Source organism: Hyperoodon ampullatus (genome assembly GCF_949752795.1).
Source record: "Hyperoodon ampullatus genome assembly, chromosome: 4".
NCBI lineage: Eukaryota > Metazoa > Chordata > Mammalia > Artiodactyla > Ziphiidae > Hyperoodon > Hyperoodon ampullatus.
The window spans coordinates 39,752,509-39,776,863 of NC_136917.1; positions in this window are offsets into that span (position 1 = coordinate 39,752,509).

The window sequence follows — 24,355 nt, forward strand, 5'->3', positions numbered from 1 at the left end:
TGGCAACTGATAAATAATAAAATGTCTTATTTGCTTCTTTATTTTTAAGAGCACTTTACACATTTTGGATATTAATAATTTATTATATAAAATGAGAATCTTGGGTCTACCCTGGTGGTTCAGTGGTTAAGACTACACGTTCCCAATGCAGGGGGCCTGGGTTCAGTCCCTGGTCAGGGAACTCGATCCCACATGTTGCAACTAAAAGATCCTGCGTGCCACAACTCAGACCTGGCACAGCCAAATAAATAAATGAATAAATAAATATAGAAAAATAAAATGAGAATCTTTTCACAAATATATAATTCATCATTTATCCTTAAAAAAATTTTTTTTCTGTTATAGGTTATTATAAGGTATTGAGTATAGTTCCCTGTGCTCTGCAGTAGGTCATTGTTGGTTATCTATTTTATATATAGTAGTGTGTATATGTTAATCCCAAGCTCCTGATTTATCCCTCCTCTCCCTTTCCCTTTGGTAACCATAGGTTTGTTTTCTATGTCTATGAGTCTGTTTCTGTTTTGTAAATAATTTTTTACTATTTTTTAGATTCTACATATAAGTGACATCATAATAGTTGTCTTTCTCTGTATGACTTACTTCACCTAGTATGATAATCTCTAGGTCCATCCAGGTTGCTGCAAATGGCATTATTTCATTCTTTTTTGTGGCTGAATAATACTCCATTGTATATATATACCTCATCTTCTTTATCCCTTCATTTGTCAAGGGACATCTAGGTTGCTTTCATGTCTTGGCTACTGTAAATAGTGCTGCTGTGAACGTTGGGGTGCATGTATCTTTTTTAATTAGCGTTTTCTTCTTTTCCAGATATATGCCCAGGAGTGGGATTGCTGGATCATATAGTAACTCTATTTTTAGTTTTCTAAGGAACCTCCATACTGTTTTCCATAATGGCTGCACCTATTTACATTCCCACCAGTAGTGTAGGAGGATTCCGTTTTCTCCACACCCTCTCCAACATTTATTATTTGTAGACTTTTTGAAAATAGCCATTTTGATTGGAGTGAGTTGACACTTCATTGTAGTTTTGATTTGCATTTCTCTAATAATTAGTGATCTTGAGCATCTTTTCATGTGCCTGTTGGCCATCTGTATGTCTTCTTTGGAGAAATCTCTATTTAGGTCTTCTGCCCATTTTTTGGTTAGGTTGTTTGTTTTCTTGTATTGAGTTGTAATAGCTGTTGGTATATCTTGGATATTAAGTCCTTGTTGGTCACATCATTTGCAAATATTTTCTCCCAGTCCATAGATTTTCTTTTCATTTTGTTCATGGTTTCCTTTGCTGTGCAAAATCTTATAAATCTGATTAGGTCCCATTTGTTTATTTTTGCTTTTATTTCTATTGCTTTGGAAGACAGACCTAAGAAAATATTGCTATGATGTATGTCACAGAATGTTTTGCCTATGTTCTCTTCTAGGAGTTTCATGGTGTCATGTCTTATATTTAAGTCTGTAAGCCATTTTGAATTTATTTTTGTATATGGTATGAGGGAATGTTCTAACTTCCTATATTTACAAGGGGCAGTCCAGCTTTCCCAACACCACTTGCTGAAGAGACTGTCTTTTCTCCATTGTATACTCTTGCCTCCTTTGTCAAAGATTAATTGATTATAGGGGTGTGGGTTAATTTCTGGGCTCCCTCTTCTGTTCCATTGAGCTATATGTTGTTTTTGTGCCAGTACCATGCTGTTTTGATTACTGTAGCTTTGTAGTATTGTCTGAAGTCTGAAAGGGTTATGCATCCAGTTTTGTTCTTTTTTCTCAGGATTGCTTTGGCAATTCTGGGTCTTTTCTGGTTTCACACGAATTTTAGGATTGCTTGTTCTAGTTCTGTGAAAAATGTCATGGGTAATTTCATAGGGATTGCATTAAGCCTGTAGATTGCTTTGGGTAGTATGGCCTTTTTTTTTTTTTTTTTTTAGTATGACCATTTTAACAATACTAATTCTTCCATTCCAGGAGTGTGGGGTATCTTTCCATTTCCTTGAATCATCTTCGATTTTCTTTATCAATGTTTTATAGTTCTCAGCATATAAGTCTTACTTGCTCCTTTATTTTCAGGAGCCCTGTACACATTTTGGATAGTAATAATGTATTATATAAAATGAGAATCTTTTCACAAATATATCCTTCATCATTTTTCTTTTAACTTTATATATAACATCTTTTGTCAAATGCAAGATTTAGAATCAAGGAAATATGAAGCTGAGTTTTGCTAAGTGACTGGGGGTATAAACATTTTAAATTGAAGTAGGGAGAGAATATTATAAAATTGAAGAAGATTCTTTGAGGTACTGGGAAACAGTGACCAAGAACCTTGAGATAGGTACACATTCAGGCCTGGGACTCAGACAAGAGCAGTTTAGGGGAGTGTTGAGAGCAAAGGATTTGGGGCTGCACAACTTTATTTTTTTGGCTGCACTGCATGGCATGTGGGATCTTAGTTCTCTGACCAGGGATTGAACCCACACCCCCTGCATTGGAAGTGCAGAGTCTTAACTACTGGACCACCAGGGAAGTGCCTGTGGGGCTGTACAACTTTTAGATCAGCTCAGCTGCCACATCCCATGGTGTGATCTTTTTTTTTTTTAATTAATTAATTATTTATTTATTTTTGGCTGCGTCAGGTCTTAGTTGCTGCACACAGGATCTTTATTGTGGTGCTTGGGCTTCTCTCTAGTTGTGCACAGGCTCTGTAGTTGTGGTGCGTGGGCTCTCTAGTTGTGGCTCGCATGCTCATTAGTTGTGGCACGGGCTTAGTTGCCCTGCGGCATGTGGGATCTTAGTTCCCCAACCAGGGATCAAACCCACTGCATCCCCTGCATTGGAAGGCATATTCTTAGCCACTGAACCACCAGGGAAGTCCCTTCTATGGTGTGATCTTGTGCACTAATGTAACTTCACTGTAGTTCAGTTTCCTCAAATGATAGTAATCATAGTTAGTTCTCACCCTATAGGGTTATTGTAGGAGTAAAACATTTAACAGATGTGTTATTATATAATGTAATAATATCTACTAATGTACAATACTTCTAGGTTATAGAATAGTACATTTTATATAGCATATGTGTGATTATATAGGCACTATACTATAATTTAGAATACAGTCTACAATATATACAGAACCATTTCTTAAATATAACACGCTGTATTGCAAGCAATGCTTATTATCTAAACTTCAGTTCCCTCATTAATAGAATAAGGATGTTGGTAATAAGAAATATGTATTTGGTCTTTGTCCCTAGTTCCTGACACAGAGTTTCTAAAATCCTTGATACTTCCTGAGTGATATGCATGAGAGAGTATATTTTTTAATTCAAATAAGTCCCTTTCAACCATACCTGAGTTTATACTTATTTGAACTTATCTGAACTCAAGTTGGGCTCCTAGGTAGCTTCAGGATGGGGACTGGTTGCCACAGGAACCAATAATTGTGATGAGAGGGTTGGAACTTTCAGCCCCACTGCCCAACCTCCCAGGAGGTGAGAGGGACTGGAGATTGAGTTCCGTCACCAACGGCCAATGATTTAATAACCATGCCTATGTGATGGAGCCTCCATAAAAAAACCCCTAAATGGTGGGGTTCAGAGGACTTACAGGTTCGTGAGCATATGGAGGTACTAGGAGGGTGGTGTGCTTGGAGAGGGCATGGAAACTCACCCCCACCCCATACCTTGTCCTATGTGTCTCTTCCATTTGGTTGTTACTGAGTTATATCCTTAAAAAAAAACTAGTAAATACTTTCCTAAGTTCTGTGAGTCATTCTAGAAAATTATCTACCTTTTATTTTATTGAAGTATAGTTCATTAACAATGTGTGAATTTCTACTATACATCAAAGTGATTCAGGTATACATATATATGTATATATATATATATATATTTTATATTATTTTCCATTATGATTTATCACAGGTTATTGAATATAGTTTCCTGTGCTATACAGTAGGACCTTGTTGTTTATCCATTCTGTATGTAATAGTTTGCATCTCTAGCAAATTACTGAAACTGAGTTGGGGAGTGGGCATGGTAACCCTTGCGTTTATAGCTGGTTGGTCAGAAGTACCCGTGACACCCTGGACGTCTGATTGGCATATGCAGTGGGGTCAGTCTTGTGGGACTGAACCCTTAACTTGTGAGATTTGACACTAATTCTGGGTAGATAGTATCAGAATTGAGTTGTAGGACACCCAATTAGAGTCCAGACATTTGCAGAATCAGTTGTTGGGTAGAGGAAACCCCCACACATTTTGTGTCATGAGTGTGAGCAAAAATAGTTCAGAGGGTTAAATAGGGTGATGTCAGCAAAATGTTTTGCGTAGTCCTGGCACAAGATTTTCAGAGTAGATTACCTTGAAATTGCTGAGGAAAAAGAAATTGAGTCCTTTTAAACTAATGCATATAATCAAACAGAAATTGATTGTGTACTTCTATTAGCAAAACTTGGTTCTGACCCCTGGGAGAAGAAGATGAGGAGGCAACCATGTGTAAGATGGACTTTGAATGTGCTTTTTTTTAAAAAAAAAATATATGTCTACTTCTTTATTATGAGGTATTTTTTTTGGAATGTGCTTTTATTTTTTAATTTTTTATAAATTTATTTATTTATTTTTGGCTGCATTGGGTCTTCATTGCTGTGCATGGGCTGTCTCTAGTTGTGGTGAGTGGAGGGCTACTCTTCACTGCAGTGGGAGGGCTTCTCATTGCAGTTGCTTCTCTTGTTGGGGAGCACAGGCTCTAGGTGCGTGGGCTTCAATAGTTGTGGTTCGCGGGCTCTAGAGCGCAAGCTCAGTAGTTGTGGCACACGGGTTTAGTTGCTCCGCGGCATGTGGGATCTTCCCGGATGAGGGCTAGAACCTGTGTCCCCTGCATTGGCAGGAAGATTCTTAACCATTGCACCACCAGGGGAGCCCTGAATGTGCTTTTAATAGTTAGAAGTAAAGGAAATTAGTAATACAACATTGTCAATCAAATATATGCCAATAAAAATTAAAAAGAAAAAGCCATTGGCACACCTACTTAAAAAAAGAAAGAAAGGAAGGAAACTAGAGAAAATTGGGGGAGCATAACAGTCTGACCATTAACTTCTTCCTTCTCTTCCTGATTTCCTCTGGGTTATTCCAGGGGTGTCCAAGGTTCAACCTTTCTGAGGTATGCCGTGGAGTGTGTTTGTGATAGAGGTGAAAGTTGGGCAGTGTTGGAGGGAGGGGATTGTAGGGCCATGGTTCTCCCATGGTGCCCTGGAGACATGGGCCATGCAGGCAAAACTTTGTCTCAGCGAGCTTGGGCTGCTGTAACAAGGTACCACAGACTGGGCAGCTTCAACAACAGAAATTATATCTCACAATTCTGCATGCTACAGGTCTGAGATCAGGGTGCCGGCAAGTTAGGTTTCATTCTGAGGCTTCTTGTCTTGACTTGTAGGTGACTGGATCTTGCAGTGTGCTCCATTACTTCTTCTTTGAACTCAGAGAGAGAAAGAGGTGTTGTCTTTTTGGTGTGTGGGAAGAGGGCCATGGAGAGCTGGGGCACTTTTGGCTGTTCTTCCTTTTGCTATATAAGTAATCAAGTGTCTGAACCTAAAAGTGGTTCCTTGTATCTTTACCAGCTGGATCAGTCACACAAATCCAAAAGAGGACTCCTAGGACATGTTGGGCTGTGTGGATGGGCATTTCCAGTTGTCAGGACTGAGGAACACAACTAGCATTAAGTGAGGCCAGGGTCTGCCTCGAGGAAGATTATGCTTTTTTAAAAAAATTTTATTGAAGGGTAGTTGATTTACAATGTTGTGTTAATTTCTGCTATATAGAAAAGTGATTCATATATATATATATATATATATATATATATATATCCTTTTTCGTATCCTTTTCCATTATGGTTTATCATAGGTATTGAATATAGTTCCCTGTGCTATACAGTAGGACCTTGTTGTTTATCCATCCTATATATAATAGTTTGCATCTGCTAGATTATGCTTTTTTTTTTTTTTTTAGCTGTATTTGGTCTTCATTGCTGCACACGGGCTTTCTCTAGTTGTGGTGAGAGGGGGCTACTTTTCTTTGCAGTGTGTGAGCTTCTCATTGCAGTGGCTTCTTTTGCTGCAGAGCACAGGCTCTAGGTGCGTGAGCTTCAGTAATTGTGGTGCACAGGCTCAGTAGTTGTGGCTCACGGGGTCTAGAGCACAGTGTATTCTTTTATAAAGGAAGGATATTAAACTGGATGATATCTAATATCTTTTTATTTCTAAACAATTGAAAGAGGCTCGCCTGCAGGTTTACAAGAGCCTTTCTTGTGAAAGGGTTTTGATGAAGGGTGGACAGAAGGGCATTTGGTTAACTTAAGTGAGGTGGAGGGGAGGCGCCCCATGAAGGTGAGTGCTTCACAATGTCGGTCTCTTGGTTACAAAGAGGGGGAGGTTCCTGCTTCCTCGTTTTGCACAGGTGTCAGCCAAACATTTCTCCCCCACCTCCTGTAAGTAACTATATTAATGTTCATCTAGAAAAACAACATCTTTCCCCAGTATCCAGTCATTCGCCTCTCTCCTGGAAATTTCAACACCTTGCACACTCTTTCCTTCAGTGACTAGCTATCTCCTTTCTCTGGTCCTCTGCACTCTCTTCTAATCCTTGCTTTTCTTTCTTTGTCTCCTTAAGCTAGGAAAGAGGGTGGAAGGTTGAGTGCTACTAACACCCGTGACCAGCAGAGGGTAGCAGAGAGTAGCAGAAGCAAATTTGCGGGGATTCTCCCACCCTAGTTAAGCAATGAGGTCAGTTGTTGGGGGCTGCAGACCAGGCCAGGCCAGGTGGCCGGTTTTGCTTAGAGTCCTAAAGAGGAGAAGAGAGGCAAGGCCTAAGAAGTGTTGAGACCCCCGTGGCCCAAGATGCAGCTGGAGCCGGTTTCTGGAAAGGAGAAGTGCCCAGAATGTGGGCAGGAAACGCATTGTGACAGCAGTTCCAGGCCACTTCCATTTTTTTTTCTTTCCCTTTTTTTTTTTTTTGTTTAGAGAATCCCAGTACATTAAAAAAAAAAAAAAGAAGAAGAAGAAGTGACAAAGCAGGATTACGAAATTGTGGTGTGTTTTATTTATTTATTTTTAAAAATATTTATTTATTTATTTTTGGCTACGCTGGGTCTTCGTTGCTACGCGCGGGTTTTTTCTAGTTGCGGCAAGCGGGGGCTACTCTTCCTTGCTGTACGTGGGCTTCTCACTCTCTTGTTGTGGAGCACGAGCTCTAGGTGCGTAAGCTTCAGTATTTGTGGCACGCGGGTTTAATTACTCCACGGCATGTGGGATCTTCCTGGATCAGAGCTCGAACCCGTGTCCCCTGCATTGGCAGGCGGATTCTTAACCACTGCACCAGCAGGGAAGTCCCTGTGGTGTGTTTTAAACGTTTACCTTGAATAAACCTCCCATTTACAGAAAACTGAAGGTCCAGTGCAATGATAGGTTATTTATTTTTATTAAAAAATTTTAAAATATCAATTATTTATTTATTAAAAATTAAGTGACACTTGACATACAATATTATATTAGTTTCAGATGTGTAACATAGTGGTTTAATATTTTTATACATTATGCAATAATCACCCTAAGTCCAGTTACCATCGATCACCATTAAATTTATTATAATATTGACTATATTCCCTATTCTGAATATTACATCCCATGATTTATTTATTTTTTTAATTAAAAAAATAATTATTTATTTATTTGGCCACACCATGCAGCATGCGGGATTCCCTACCAGGGGTCGAACACATGTGCCCACTGCAGTGGAAGTGCAGAGTCTTAACCACTGGACTGCCAGGGAAGTCCTGATTTATTTAGTTTGTAACTGGAAGTTTGTGCTTCTTAATCACCTTCACCTATTTCACTCCCCCTGCAACTATTAGTTTTTCCTCTATCTGTGAATTTCTTCTTGGTTTGTTTTTTAAATTCCACATATAAGTGAAATATGGTATTTTTCTTTCTTTGTCTGACTTATCTTACTTAGCATAATACACTCTAGGTCCATCCATGTTGTCACAAATGGCAAGATTTCATTCTTTTTTATGACTAACATTTTATATATATATACATGTATACATGTATATATACATGTATATATACATGTGTATATATATATACACATATATATATATATATATATATATATATATATATATATATATATACACACACACCACATCTTCTTTACCTGTTCATCTGTTCGTGGATGCTTAGGTTGCTTCCATATCTTGAAACCTGCAATGAACATAGTGATGCATCTATCTCTTTGAATTAATGTCTTTGTTTTCTTAGAATAAATACCCAGAGGTGGAATTTTTAAATTTTTTTTTTTTTTTTTTTTTTGCGGTACGCGGGCCTCTCACTGTTGTGGCCTCTCCCGTTGCGGAGCACAGGCTCCAGACGCGCAGGCTCAGCGGCCATGGCTCACGGGCCCAGCCGCTCCGCGGCACGTGGGATCTTCCCGGACCGGGGCACGAACCCGTGTCCCCTGCATTGTCAGGCGGACTCTCAACCACTGCGCCACCAGCGAAGCCCTATTTTTAATTTTTTGAGGAACCTCTATACTATTTTCCACAGTGGCTGAACCAATTTACATTCCCACCAATGGTGCCTGAGGGTTCCCTTTTATCCACATCCTCACCAACAATTGTTGTTTTTGTCTTTTTGATAATGGCCATTCTGACAAGTGTGAAGTGATATCTCATCATGTGGGGTTTTTTTGGGACTTATTTATTATTTATTTGTTTATTTTATTTATTTTTTGCTGCGTCGGGTCTTACTTTCGGCACATGGGATCTTCGCTGAGACATGCGGGATCTTTCGTTGCGGCACACGGGCTTCTCTCTAGGTGTTGAGTGTGGGTTTTCTCTCTCTAGTTGTGGCGCGCAGGCTCCAGGGCGTGTGGGCTCTGTAGTTCAAGGCACGGGGGCTGTAGTTGAGGTGTGCAAGCTCAATAGTTGTGGTGCGTGGGCTTAGTTGCCCTGCGGCATGTGGGATCTTAGTTTCCTGACCAGGGATTGAACCTACGTCCCCTGCATTGTAAGGCGGATTCTGTACCACTGGGCCACCAGAGAAGTCCCCTCAATGTGGTTTTGATTTGCATTTCCCTGATGATTAGTGATATTGAGCATTTTCATGTGCCTGCTGGCCACCTGTATATCTTTGGAAAAATGTTCAGGTCCTCTGCCCATTTTTTAATTGATTTTTTTTTATATTGAGTTGTATGAACTCTTTCTATAGTTTGGATATCAACCCTTACTGGATAAATTATTTACAAATATCTTATGACAGGTTTATTTTGTGCACAAAAAGAAAGAAATATCTGACCTTGTGCAAAATTTTGAAGGTTTTCTTTTCTTTAGCACAAAGATCTCACTCTAGGACTTTAGATGAACTGGATTATATTATACCATTAGGAGCCTGAGCAACAGCTGTTGTTAAATAATTATTCTGACATTTGCTAAAATGGTAAGGAAGCCTTTACATAGGACTATTGCAATAGAGGAGAGAGATTAGGCTGAACTCCAAATACAGTTGCTTTCAAATATTTTACTTATCTTATTCATATATTTTAATGTGGACATTTAAAATGTGTAAATCTTTTAGACAATTCATTGTTTTCTAGGTGTTTTCACCTGTTATTTCTGAACTTCTATAATCCATTTTCCTCTAGAGGTGGGGTGACTAATGTTTTTCACTCTCTCCTTCCTCCCTTCCTTCCTTCCTTCCTTCCTTCCTTTCTTCCTTCCTCTCTCTTTCTCCCTTCTTCCCATCTTATCTATTTTTAAATTTATAATTGAAGTGTAATTAACATACAATGTTATATCAGTTTCAGGTATATGACATAGTGATATGACATTTATCTACATTATGAGATGATTAACACTGTAAGTCAAGTTACTATCTGTCACCATTTAAAGTTATTGTAATATTATCACTATATTCCCTATTCTGATATTATATCTCTATGAATTATTTATTTTATATCTGGAAGTTTGTGCCTCTTAATCCCTTTGGTCTATTTCACTCTCCCCCAACCCCACAATCATCAGTTTGTTCTCTGTATCTATGAATCTATTCTCATTTTGTTTTGTATTCCACATAAGTGGAATCATATAAGTGAAATCATATGGTATGTGTCTTTTTCTGTCTGACTTTTTTTACTTAGCATAATACCTTCAGGTCCATCCATATTATCTTATTTAAATTTTTTATTTTTATTGGGGTATAGTTGCTTTACAATGTTGTGTTAGTTGCTGCTGTATAATGAAGTGAATCAGCTATATGTATACATATATCCCCTCCCTCTTGGACCTCTCTCCCACCCCACCTCCACCCCATCCATCTAGGTCACCACATAGCACTGAGCTGTGCTCTCTGTTCTGTACAGCACGTTCCCACTAGCTATCTGTTTTACACATGGTAGTGTATATATGTCAATCCTAATCTCCCAGTTCATCCACCCTTCCCCCCACCAAGTCCACACATCCGTTTTCTACATCTACATCTCTATTCCTGCCCTGTAAATAGGTTCATCTGTACATTTTTCTAGATTCCACACGTATGCATTAACATACGATATTTATTTTTCTCTTTCTGACTTACTTCACTCTGTATGACAGACTCTAGGTCCATCCACTTCTCTACAAATGACCCAGTTTCATTCCTTTTTATAGCTGAGTAATATTCCAGTGTATACATGTATCATATCTTTTTTTATCCATTCATCTGTCAGTGGACAGTTAGGTTGTTTCCATGTCCTGGCTATTGTAAGTAGTGCTGCAATGAATATTGGGGTGCACGTGTCTTTTTGAATTATAGTTTTCTCAGGGTATATGCCCAGTAGTGGGATTGCTGGGTCATATGGTAGTTCTACTTTTAGTTTTTTAAAAAATATTTATCTATTTTTGGCTGCGTAGGGTCTTAGATGCGGCATGCAGGATCTTTCATTGAGCTGCATGGGCTTCTCTAGTTGTGGCACGTGAGTTTCAGAGCACATGGGCTCTGTAGTTGTGGCATGTGGGCTCTGTAGTTGTGGCACCCAGGCTTAGTTGCCCTGCAGCATGTGGAATCTTAATTCTCCAACCAGGGATCCAACCTGTGCCCCCTGCATTGGAAGGCGGATTCTTAACCACTGGACCACTAGGGAAGTCTGTATTTTTAGTTCTTTAAGGAACCTCCGTACTGTTCTCCATAGTGGCTGTATCAATTTATATTCCCACCAACAGTGCAAGAGGGTTCCCTTTTCTCCACACCCTCTCCAGCATTTATTGTTTGTAGATTTTTTGATGCTTCTGACCTATGTGAGGTGACACCTTGTACTTTTGATCTGTATTACTCTAATAATTAGTGATGTTGAGCAGCTTTTCATGTGCCTCTTGGCCATCTGTATGTCGTCTTTGGAGAAATGTCTACTTAGGTCTTCTGCCCATTGTTTGATTGGGTTGTTTGTTTTTTTGATAATGAGCTGCATGAGCTGTTTGTATATTTTGGAGATTAATCACTTGTCAGTTGCTTTGTTTGCAAATATTTTCTCACATTCTGCAGGTTGTCTTTTCATCTTGTTTATGGTTTTCTTTGCTGTACAAAAGATTTTAAGTTTCATTAGGTCCCATCTGTTTATTTTTGTTTTTATTTTCATTACTGTAGGAGGTGGGTCAAAAAAAATCTTGCTGTGATTTATGTCAAGGAGTGTTCTTCCTATGTTTTCCTCTAAGAGTTTTATAGTGCCCAGTCTTACATTTAGGTCTTTAATCCATTTTGAGTTTACTTTTGTGTATGGTGCTAGGGAGTGTTCTAATTTCATTCTTTTACATGTAGCTGTCCGGTTTTCCTGGCACCGCTATTGAAGAGACTGTCTTTTCTCCATTCTATGGGGTTTATCTCTGGGCTTTCTATCCTGTTCCATTGATCTGTGTGTCTATTTTTATGCCAGTACCACACTGTCTTGATTACTGTAGCTTTATAGTATAGTCTGATATCAGGGAGCCTGATTCCTCCAGCTCCATTTTTCTTTCTCGAGATTGCTTTGGCTATTCGGAGTCTTTTGGGTTTCCATATAAATTGTAAATTTTTTTGTTCTAATTCTGTGAAAAATGCCCTTGTAATTTGATAGGGATTACATTGAATCTGTAGATTGCTTTGGGTAGTATAGTCATTTTCATAATATTGATACTTCCAATCCAAGAACATGGTATATCTCTCTATCTGTTTGTGTCATCTTTGATTTCTTTCATCAGTATCTTATAGTTTTCTGAGTACAGATTTTTTACCTCCTTAGGGAGGTTTATTCCTAAGCATTTTATTTTTTTTGTTGCACAGGTTAATGAGAGTGTTTCCTTAATTTCTCTTTTTGATCTTTCATTGTTAGTGTATAGGAATGCAAGAGATTTCTGTACATTAATTTTATATCCTGCAACTTTACCAAATTCATGGTTTAGCTCTAGTAGTGTTCTGGTGGCATCTTTAGGACTTTCTATGTATAGTATCATGTCATCTGCAAACAGTGACAGTTTTACTTCTGCTTTTCCAATTTGTATTCCTTTTCTTTCTTTTTCTTCTCTGATTGCCGTGGCTAGGACTTCCAAAACTATGTTGAATAACATAGTTGGTGAGAGTGGACATCCTTGTCTTGTTCCTGATCATAGAGGAAATGCTTTCAGTTTTTCACCATTGAGAGTGATGTTTGCTGTGGATTTTATAAGGCCTTTATTATGTTGAGGTAAGTTCCCTCTATGCCCACTTTCTGGAGAGTTTTTTTTTTTATCATAAATGGGTGTTGAATTTTGTCAAAAGCTTTTTCTACATCTATTGAGAGGATCATATGGTTTTTATTCTTCAGTTTGTTAATATGGTATGTCCCATTGATTGATTTGCATACATTGAAGAATCCTTGCATCCCTGGGAAAAATCCTACTTGCCCATGGTGTGTGATCCTTTTAATGTGTTGCTGGATTCTGTTTGCTAGTATTTTGTTGAGGATTTTTGTTTCTCTGTTCATCAGTGAATTTGGTGTGTAATTTGCTTTTTTTTGTGATATTTTTCTGGTTTGGTATCAGGGTGATGGTGGCCTCATCAAATGAGTTCAGGAATGTTCCTTCCTCTGCAATTTTTTGGAAGAGTTTGAGAAGGATGGGTGTTAGCTCTTCTCTAAATGTTTGATAGAATTTGCCTGTGAAGCCATCTGGTCCTGAAATTTTGTTTGTTGGAAGATTTTTAATCACAGTTTCAATTTCAGTGCTTGTGATTGTTCTGTTTGTATTTTTTATTTCATCCTGGTTCAGTCTTGGAAGTTTGTACCTTTCTAAGAATTTGTCCATTTCTTCCAGGTTGTCCATTTTCTTGGCATATAGTTGCTTGTTGTAGTCTCTTATGATCCTTTGTACTTCTGCAGTGTCAGTTGTAATTTCTCCTTTTTCATTTCTAATTTTATTGATTTGAATCCTCTTCCTTTTTTTCTTGATGTGTCTGGGTTAAGGTTTATCAATTTTTTTTATCTTCTCAAAGAACCAGGTTTTAGTTTCATTGATTTTTGCTATTGTTTTCTTCATTTCTTTTAATTTATTTCTGTTCTGCTTTTTATGATTTCTTTCCTTCTACTAACTTTGGGTTTTGTTTGTTCTTCTTTCTCTAGCCGCTTTAGGTGCAAGGTTAGGTTCTTTATTTGAAATTTTCTTGTGTCTTGCAGTAGGATTGGATTGCTGTAAACTTCCCTCTTAGATCTTCTTTTGCTGCATCCCATAGGTTTGGATCATCGTGTTTTCACTGTCATTTGTTTCTATGTATTTTTTGATTTCCTTTTTGATATCTTCAGTGATCTCTTGGTTATTTAGTAGTGTATTGTTTAGCCTCCATGTGTTTGTGTTTTTTCCAGTTTTTGTTCCTGTAATTTATTTTTAATCTCATAGCATTGTGGTCAGAAAAATGTTTGATAATATTTCAATCTTCTTAAATTTACTGAGGTTGATTTGTGACTCAAGATGTGATCTATCCTGGAGAACATTCTGCTGCACTTGAGAAGAAAGTATATTCTGCTGCTTTCAGATGGAATTTCCTATAAGTATCAGTTAAGTCTATCTGGTCTATTGTGTCATTTAAAGCTTATGTTTTCTTATTTATTTTCTTTCTGGATGATCTGTCCATTGGTGTAAGTGGGGTGTTAAAGTCCCCCACTATTATTGTGTTATTGTCAGTTTCCTCTTTTGTGGCTGTTAGCATTTGCCTCATGTATTGAGGTGCTCCTATATTGGGTGCATAAATATTTATAATTGTATGTCCTCTAGGATTGAATCCCTTGATCATTATGTAGTGTTCTTCCTTGTCTCTTGTAACAGTCTTTATTTTAAAGTCTATTTTGTCTGATATGAGAATTGCTACTCCATCTTTTTTTGATTTCCATTTAAATGGAATACTTTTTCCATCCCCTCACTTTCAGTGTGTATGTGTCTTTGGGTCTGAAGTGGGTCTCTTGTAGACAGCATATATATGGGTCTTGTTTTTGTATCCATTCAGCCAACCTGTGTCTTTTGGAGGGAGCATTTAATCCCTTTACATTTAAGGTAATTATTGATATGTATATTCCTATCACCATTTTCTTAATTACTTTGGGTTTGTTTTTGTAGGTCTTTCTCTTCTTCTTCTTCTCTTGTATTTCCTGCCTAGAGAAGTTCCTTTAGCATTTGTTGTAAAGCTCATTTGGTAGTGCTGAATTCTCTTAGCTTTTGCTTGTCTGTAAAGCTTTTGATTTCTCCGTTGAATCTGAATGAGATCCTTGCTGGGTAGAGTAATCTCGGTTGTAGGTTTTTCCCTTTCATCACTTTAAATATATCCTGCCACTCCCTTCTGGCCTGCAGAGTTTCTGCTGAGAAATCAGCTGATAACCTTATGGGGATTCCCTTGTATGTTATTTGTTGCTTTTCCCTTGCTGCTTTTAGTATTTTTTCCTTGAATTTAATTTTTGTTAGTTTGATTAGTATGTGTCTTGGCATGTTCCTCCTTGGGTTTATCCTGTATGGGACTCTGTGTGCTTCCTGGACGTGGGTGGCTATTTCCTTTCCTGTGTTTGGGAAATTCTTGACTATAATCTCTTCAAATATTTTCTTGGTCCCTTTCTCTTTCTCTTCTTCTGGAACCCCTATAATTTGAATGTTGGTGCATCTTGTGTTGTCCCAGAGGTCTCTGAGATTGTCTTCAATTCTTTTCATTCTTTTTTCTTTTTTTAATAAATTTATTTATTTATTTTTATTTATTTTTGGTTGCATTGGGTCTTCATTGCTGTGAGTGGGCTTTCTCTAGTTGCAGTGAGTGGGGGCTAGTCTTCACTGTGGTGCACAGGCTTCTCATTGTGGTGGTTTCTCTTGTTGTGGAGCACAGGCTCTAGGCACACAGGCTTCAGTAGTTGCAGCATGCAGGCTCAGTAGTTGTGGCACATGGGTTTAGTTGCTCTGCGGCATGTGGGATCTTCTTGGACCAGGGCTCGAACCCTTGTCCCCTGCATTGGCAGGTGGATTCTTAACCACTGTGCCATCAGGGAAGCCCTCATTCTTTTTTCTTTATTCTGCTCCTTGGCAATTATTTCCATCATTGTGTCTTCTAGCTCACTTATTCATTCTTCTGCCTCAGTTATTCTGCTATGCATTCCTTCTAGTGTATTTTTCATTTTAGTTATTGTGTTGTGCATCACTGTTTGTTTGTTCTTTAGTTCTTCTAGGTCCTTGTTAAACATTTCTTGTATTTTCTCAGTCTGTCCCTCCATTCTATTTCTGAGATTTTGGATCATCCTTACTATCATTACTCTGAATTCTTTTTCAGGTAGGTTGCCCATTTCCTCTTTATTTATTTGGTCTTGTAGGTTTTTACCTTGCTCGTTCATCTGTAACATATTTTTTTGTCATCCCAGTTTTTTTGATGGGTGGACCTGTGTTCCTGTCTTGCTGGTTGTTTGGCCTGAGGCATCCAGCACTGGAGTTTGCAGGCAGTTTGGTGGACCCAGGTCTTGGTTCCAAGATGAGGACCTCCGGGAGACCTCACACCAATTAATATTCTCTGGGACCTGAAGTTCTCTGTTAGACCAGTGGTTTGGACTTGATCCTCCCAGCACAGGAACTCAGCTTCAACCCCTGACCTGGGAACCAGGACCCCATATGCCATGTAGTGGAAAAAAAAAAGGCAACAAACAGAAAAGAGCAGAACAGTAGCAAAGAATAAAGAAATAAAATTAGAAAAAATATATATTAGAAAAATTAACAATAGAAATGAAACAAAAACAAACCAAAACAGAACCACAACAGCAAAAAAATAATAATAATAATAAAGAAAGACAATTAAAAAATAAGAATAAAAATAAAAGATAAAAAAAATTCCCTGGTGCCTCCTCTATCAGTGTCCTTGCACCCATGGTGAGCTGCAGCCTATCCCTGCCTCCCCAGTAGGCCTCCAGGACCTCTAGGTAGGTCTCTGGACCCACTGTGTCAGCCCCACCTCTGTGTGTGTTCCTCTCACCAGCATCTGTTCCTGGATCTGGCCCAGAGCACACATGCCTGCACAGGTCAGATGGGATGCAGGCCTCTAGAGCCATGCCCACAAGGGCCGGCGCAGCTGCAGGAAGCCTTGGAGGGGGGCAGTGCTCAGCCCACCTAGACCCCTGCAGACAGAGGAGGCCCTGTCTGGGGTGGCACACGGGCTTCCAAGACCTGCACAGCAAGAGGAGGCTTTGACAGAGGCAAGGCTCACAGTCGGGACCTGTGTGGCTAGAAGAGGCCTTGGCAGGGTAGGGGCTCAGGCCTGGGGACCCACATGGCTGGGGCGGTCCCGGAGGTTAAGGGTTCAGCCCTGGGAGCCCAGCAGGCTCACCAGGGCCTGAGTGGGTTGGGGAGATTCTTGTTGTGTTCCCCTCTGATCCTCTGATCCCCCTAAGGTCCCTCTGCATCCCTGCTGATCTCCTCGTCATGGCTGGGCCCCTCCAAGCATGGGAACCTCTCCCCTCCCCCAGCCCCCACTCAGGGATGCCAGTCCTGTCCCATCTCCACCTTTCTTCACCCCCTACCCTCCCATGTCCTACCTGGTAGTGTGGGAATTCCTCCTGTCCTCTTAGGTGTCCAAAGTCCACCACCAGCACCTGGTAGGTGCCCTGGTTGTGAGGAGATGTGAACTCCACATCCTCCTACTCTGCCATCTTGGCTCCGCCCCTCCATGTTGTCTTAAATGACAAGGATTCATTCTTTTTTATGACTGAGTAATATTCCATTGTATATACATACCACATCTTTTTTATTCATTCATCTTTCAGTGGACACATTGATCGCTTCCATAACTTGACTATTGTAAATAATGCTGCAATGAACATAAGGGTGCATAAATTTTTTTTTGTTTCTGCTACTTATTATATTTATTAAAAATTCTGCTTTTATTTGTACATGCACATGGTCTAAAGATTTAAATGTTATAAATAGAATACAGGGGAAGGCAAGTCTCCTTTTCATTCAGATCTCTAGTTTCTGAATTTCTCCAGTCTTTCTTTCCAGAGGTGAACACTGTTGCCAATTTGTTATAACTCTTTCCAGAAATACAGATATGTGATTGAATACCTCTTTCCTTGTTTTTACACAAATGAAAAGCATTTAAAAACGTTAATCATGAATACATACACACATGCTCAAGATTTTTTCATAAATATATTTTCAAAAATAACTCAATAGTTCTTTCCCATTCTTTTTCAAGACTGAATATTTTTTGGTTGTACCAAAATTGATTTATACATTCCCCTAAATCAGTGTGGCTGAAAATGCCAGTCCATGAGATAAGGAAGCTAATCAAAATGTAAATCAACATATTACCTTCTTGTTTGTGGTTGTTTTGCAATGTGCTGAGTTATGTAATAATATAGATGCTGGCACAAGTTTCTCCTCTTGTCACACAGTGGCTACAAAACAGTTTCCAGGCTGACCCTCACCTGTGCTAATACCACCCAGATATCAGGTTGTTACCAGTCTTGAAATATCACAAACAATACTTCAACGGACATCTTTGTATACATTATATATTTTTCAAATACATTAAAAATACATATGTAGGATTAATACTTAGAAATAAAAATGTTGGCTCAGTGGATATGTTTATTAAAAATGTCAGTAGCTATTTGTCAAATTGTGGGAAGTTACAGAAGTTTATACTCTCAAATGTGTGATGGTGGCTATTTCCCCATATTCTTGCCAACACTGTGTTTACCACATATTTTAATCCTCATTTTTCTGAAATATAAAAAATATGATTTTTTTGTTTTAATTTCTAATTAATTATCAGTACAATTAAGTATATTTAAAAATATTTTTAATAAGCCATTTGAGGGCTTCCCTGGTGGCGCAGTGGTTGGGAGTCCGCCTGCCGATGCAGGGGACACGGGTTCGTGCCCCGGTCTGGGAGGATCCCACATGCCGCGGAGCGGCTTGGCCCATGAGCCATGGCCATTGAGCCTGCGTGTCCGGAGCCTGTGCTCCGCGGCGGGAGAGGCCACAACAGTGAGAGGCCCACATACCGCAAAAAAAAAAAAAAAAAAAAAAAAAAAAAAAAAAAAAAAAAAATAAGCCATTTGAATATTTGTCTTTTCTATGAACTATATGTTTAAATTCTTTGTCTATTTGGTTTTCTACTGGAATGTTAATTTTCATTGAGTTGATCTATAAGAGCATTTTATATAGTTAAAACCTGACTCTTCACTGCTGATATTATTTTTCAACATTGTCTTTTTTACTGCCATTAAAAATGTCTATCTTTTACATGATTACCAGTATTGTATGGATTTGGGGTTACATATCATAATTTAAAGGCACTTACCAATGCAAGATTATGAAAATAACCTTCTTTTGCTTACTTCCAATATTTTTATATATATTTAAATTTTCTTCTATATGACAACTAATGTTATGGGGCAGAAGAAACTACCACCTATAGTGTGGGCAGAGGGAGATGAGATTAAAAAAGAACACATTAAGACAAAAGAGATTAGAAGTCAACCTGCCTTACCCACAGAACATCAGCAGCCAAAGGTCAACTGCTAATGTAGAAGATTAGTAGGTTCTTCTCTGGAGAAACTGGATGCATCTAGAGAAAATATCTCCTCATTCCTAAATTTGGAGTATCCCCAATAAAATTCATAGTTCCATACTCAGTTCCACAAGAGAAGTTCCCCATCCCCAGTTTATAAGCCTCATCCATGCCTTTAAACACTTAATCTATTATTTTAGTGCCTCACTGTTAAATATAACACATAATGAAGGATCTAGAGACATTTAAGGAAAAGTAGCAAGATGAGAGGACAATATGTGAGGAAACAATGCAGAGGAAAAATCAATCTAAAAGAAAAAATTTAACAATATACTTATAGATAAACAAGAACAAGATATTGTAAAGTAAAATAATCTGATAGCTAGAACTCTTGGAATTTAAAATTTTGAGTCAAAATTAATAAGAAAATAGAGGGGCTGGAAGTTAAAATAAATAGAATCTATTAGAAGATAGATTCAAATAATGAACAGCTGAAAGAGCTTGGGTCATCAACCAGAAAGATAAAAAAATTCAATTATTAGGATTTATAGAAAAAGAAAACAGAAAACAGAAGGGAGGGAATAATCAAAGAAATACAAGAGGTTTTTCCAGAACTGGTTGGCATTCAGTTTCAAATTGAAATTGCTCCATGGCTATCCATGCATAAAACATTCACATTATTTTCGAATTTTAGAACCACGGAAGAAATCATCTTATAAGCATCCAGAGAAAAGAAGAAGATGAACAAAGGGAAAGAAATCTCATATAAAGCAAGAAGAATATAAATGTTATTATGTTTCTTAAAAGCAACATTTGGTGCCAGAAGTGTTATCAACCTAAATTTTTAACCCAGATAAACTGTTAGTCAAGTGTGAGTACAAAACATAAACACTGTCCAGGATGAAGGGCTCAGAATATTTATCTGATGGCTTCTTTCTCAGGAAGCTACTTGCTTCTGCAAATCAAGGGAAAAAATCAAGAAAGAGAAAGGTATGGGATCCTGGAAATGATGGCTCCAACTCAGGTGACTGGCAAGGAAAAGTTCTAGATGGTGACCTTGTAGACCTACAGAAGAACCTGTCCAGGCCGTGTCAGGAGCATTGAGGACCTGAAGGGCAGTCTTTAGGAAAAAAAAAAAAAAAAGGAGACTCATAGAATTGATTATTTGATAGATTATGTAATGGAGTGTCCAGATATACAAAAATTTATGCAAAAATTATGAAAAAATAAAGGCATATTATTCTCATATTCTCATATTAACTATGAGAAAAAAAGTGCAAGGAGATACTCTTGGTTCAGTCCTTGGCTTTACAGTGAAGAACATGAGCAAAGCCAGCAATTTGTAAACACTGAATGGTTTAACTTAAACTAGTGATAAACTATACACTAAGTCCCCTACATATGAACCTTCAAGTTGCGAATTTTCAAAGATGTGAATGTGTGTTCGCATGTCCAATCACGTAAGTTAGTTCACATGTCTGGCATACATTGTCACATGTGTGCATCCTCTACAAATGGTTGTGCTTTTGTGTACTTTACTGTACAGTACTGTATAGATTATAGTAATACAGTATCTTTATTTCAAGCTCAGGATGTCTGGAAACAAGTGTAAAAGCACCAGTGATGTGGCTAGTACTGCTAAGAAGTGCCAAGAGATAAAAATGTAAACAAAAGTGAAAATAATGGAGAGAGTGGAGCGAGGGGAAAAGATGGTAGATGTCACTCGTTCTTATAATGTGAATCATTCAACCATCGGCACAATTCTAAAGAACAAGGAAAAGCTCATGGAACATGTGAAGTCTGCTCTGCTGATGATGTTGATAGTAATATTGAAGAACCATGGAAAAGTGATGGAGGAGATGGAGAAACTTCTCAGTATGTAGATGCAGGATCAGCATCAGTGTCAAGTCCCACTCAGCTTAATGCTGATTCAAGAGAAAATAAAAGCCTTTATGAAGACTTGAAGAAGAAACACGGTGAAGAATCAGAGGGCGCATCTTTTTTTTTTTTTTTTTTTTTTTTGCGGTACGCGGGCCTCTCACTGTTGTGGCCTCTCCCGTTGCGGAGCACAGGCTCCGGATGCGCAGGCTCAGCGGCCATGGCTCACGGGCCCAGCTCTGCAGCATATGGGATCCTCCCGGACCGGGGCACGAACCCGTATCCCCTGCATCGGCAGGCGGACTCTCAACCACTGCGCCACCAGGGAGGCCCGGGCGCATCTTTTAATGCCAGCCATGGCTGGTTTCATTGGTTCAAGGCTAGAGCCAACCTTCACAACCTAAAAGTAAGTGGTGAGGCAGTGAGTGCAGATACAGTAGCTGCCTGGGAATTTCCTGAAATGCTTCAAGAAATTATTGATGAAGGTGCATATTTACCCAAGCAGGTTTTTAACTTGGATGAGACAGGATTGTACTGGAAGAGGATGCCACACTGAAGTTACATCAGTAAGGAGGAAAAGTTGATGCCAGGCTATAAAGGCAGCAAAGGATAGGCTAACTCTGTTGTTTGGTGGCAATGCTTCTGGCGATATGAAGCTGAAGCATCTCTAAGTTTATCATTCAGAGAACCCAAAAGCCCTTAAAAACATAGCCAAGGGCTCTCTTCCTGTTGTGCAGAAGAGTAACCCCAAAGCCTGAGTTACACAGACAATTTTCTAGGACTGGGTTTTCTATCACTTTATCCAGGAGGTAGAGAAATATTGCTTAGAGAAGGACATCCCATTCAACATTGTTTTGCTGCTTGACAATACCCCCCATTCATAGACAACTTTCATCCTAACATCAAAGTAGTGCATCTGCCCCTGAATCGTCGCTCATCTAACCTATGGACCAGGGAGTTACAGCGACTTTCAAGACATATTATTTACATCATGCTTTTTGTCAGGCCGTAAAGGTGAGTGATGAATCGGGGACAACCTTGTGACAATTTTGGAAGGACTACAACATCTACAAGACCATAAAAAAATGGACTTTGCTTGGTGTGAGTTTACAGCCATCACCATGAATGGGGTTTGGAAGAACGTTTGCCTGCAGTTTGTTCATGATTTTCGTGGATTTGAGAAGGTGGATGAGGAGTCCAAAGAGGTCTTCAGCAACTTAGTGACCCTCAGAGAGAAGCTGGAGCTAGATCTGCAAGAGGATGACTTCACTGAACTCCTTGCTGTGCAACACAAGGAACTTACTAATGAAGACCTGATAGAATTGGAGGCCCAGAGAAAGGATGAATAGAGACAAGAGGAAGAAGTAACTGAGGAACTGAAGAGATTCATGATGCACGAAATGGCAAGGGGATTTTCTTTATTTGAGGAGGCACTGGTAGTTTTTGAGGCACAGGATCCAAATGTAGAATGGTACACGAAGGTTGCAGCATCTGTTCAGACTGCAATCCAGTGCTACCGTGTCATCTATGATGAGAAAAAATGAGCTACTACCCAGACATCACTGGATTGTTTTTTCAAGAGGGTAGATAGAATTGAATCCAGCAAGGAACCAGAACCTGTGCCATCAGCGTCAGGTGTGAATGAAATTGTAGCTTGCCCTCCCTCTCCTATTGCTGACGATCCTTCAGCTCTACCATCTCCCACCTCCTCTCCCTTCGCCAGTCAATAACTCTTCTTGTCTGTTTACTCCATGCCAGCCCCTGTATGCCAGCTGTTGTACTGTACTTCTGTATTTTTCAAGGTACTGTACTGTAAGATTAAAAATGTTTTCTTTGTTTTTTGTGTTTGTTTGTTTTTTATGTATTATTTGTGTGAAAAGTATTATAAACCTATTATAGTACAATATTATATAGCCAATTATGTTAATTGGGTACCTAGGCTAACTTTGTTAGACTTACAAACAAATTGGACTTATGAACGTGCTCTTGGAAAGGAACTCATTCATATGTAGGGGATTTACTGCACTGGGGGAAGAGAAGGAAGGGAAGTGAAGAGAAGGTGTTAAAAAACTAAATCTGCAACTGTCATAAAAGGAAGTGAACAATGTCTAAAATTGAAAAATCAAGAAATTAGCAGTGTAAGCAAATTTAAAAGTAAAACCATAAACATAAAAACCAAAAATGTTAAAAGTAGGTGCTTCTGAGAGTGGAATAGGATGGAGAGGGTAGTTGTTTATCTAAGATTTTCACTTGGATGCATATGACACAAAGCCCAAATCATGGTGACTTAAACAAGACTTTGTTGTAGTTGTTTGCTTTCTATTCAGAGGAAGGGGACTGGCTCATGATGCCATTGAGGTCACAGATACTTTTACTCTTTCTGTGCAGTCTTTCTTAGCATGTGGCTTTTGTTCTTATAGATTCAAGATGGCTTTTGTACCTCAGGTTCTGCAGCTGCATACCAGGCAGAAGAGGAAGGACAAATTCTAAAAGATACATTCCAACTGTCTTCTTTTTTTAAAAAAAATAAGAGCTTTTAAAAAAATAATAGTTGTGTTGATATATGATTATTCATATACTATACAATCTAACCATTTAAATTATGCAATTCAAAGTTTCTTAGTATATTCACATAGTTGTGCCACCATCACAGTTAATTTTAGAACATTTTCATCACCACAAAAAGAAACCTTGTTTCCATTTGAAGTCACATTCCATTTCCTCCCAAATCCTCAGCCCTAGGCAACCATGAACATACATTCTGTCTGTATAGATTTGCCTACTATAGACATTTTATACAAATGGAATCATACAATATATGGTCTTTTGTGAGTAGCTTCTTTCACATAATATGTGTTTTAGGTTCATCCATGTAATTGCATATATCAGTCACTGGTTACTTTTTATTGCTGAATAATATTTCACTGGGTGGACATGCCACATTTTGTTTGTCCACTCATCAGTTGAACATTTGGGTTGTTTCCACTTTTTGGCTATTATAAATAGTGTTGATATGAACATCCATATAAAAGTTACTGGCATGGAAACTCTACCCTATGAGTAAGTTGGTGCAAAGGCCATTGGCAAATACTCTCAGTTTTCCATGGGTGAAGGGTAAAGCTAGGATTTTACCCTCTGTAACTTGGAGTTGGAGGGGATGAGAAATATTGGCTTCTTGTCCTTTCTGGTGCTATCCCTTCATTGACAGATGAGGTTAAGGGGTTACTATTTTCTTGGCCTCACTCACCCAGATTGAAGCTTTCTTCCTGCTGAGGGAGTGCGTAGGGGATGCAGATAGGAAGGGAAAGAAGGGGCTGGTTGCAGCTCAAGGGCCACAGATTCTCACTGTTCCTATGGAGATTTAGTAGATTTTTTTTAGTAAACGCTTCATTTGCTGTCT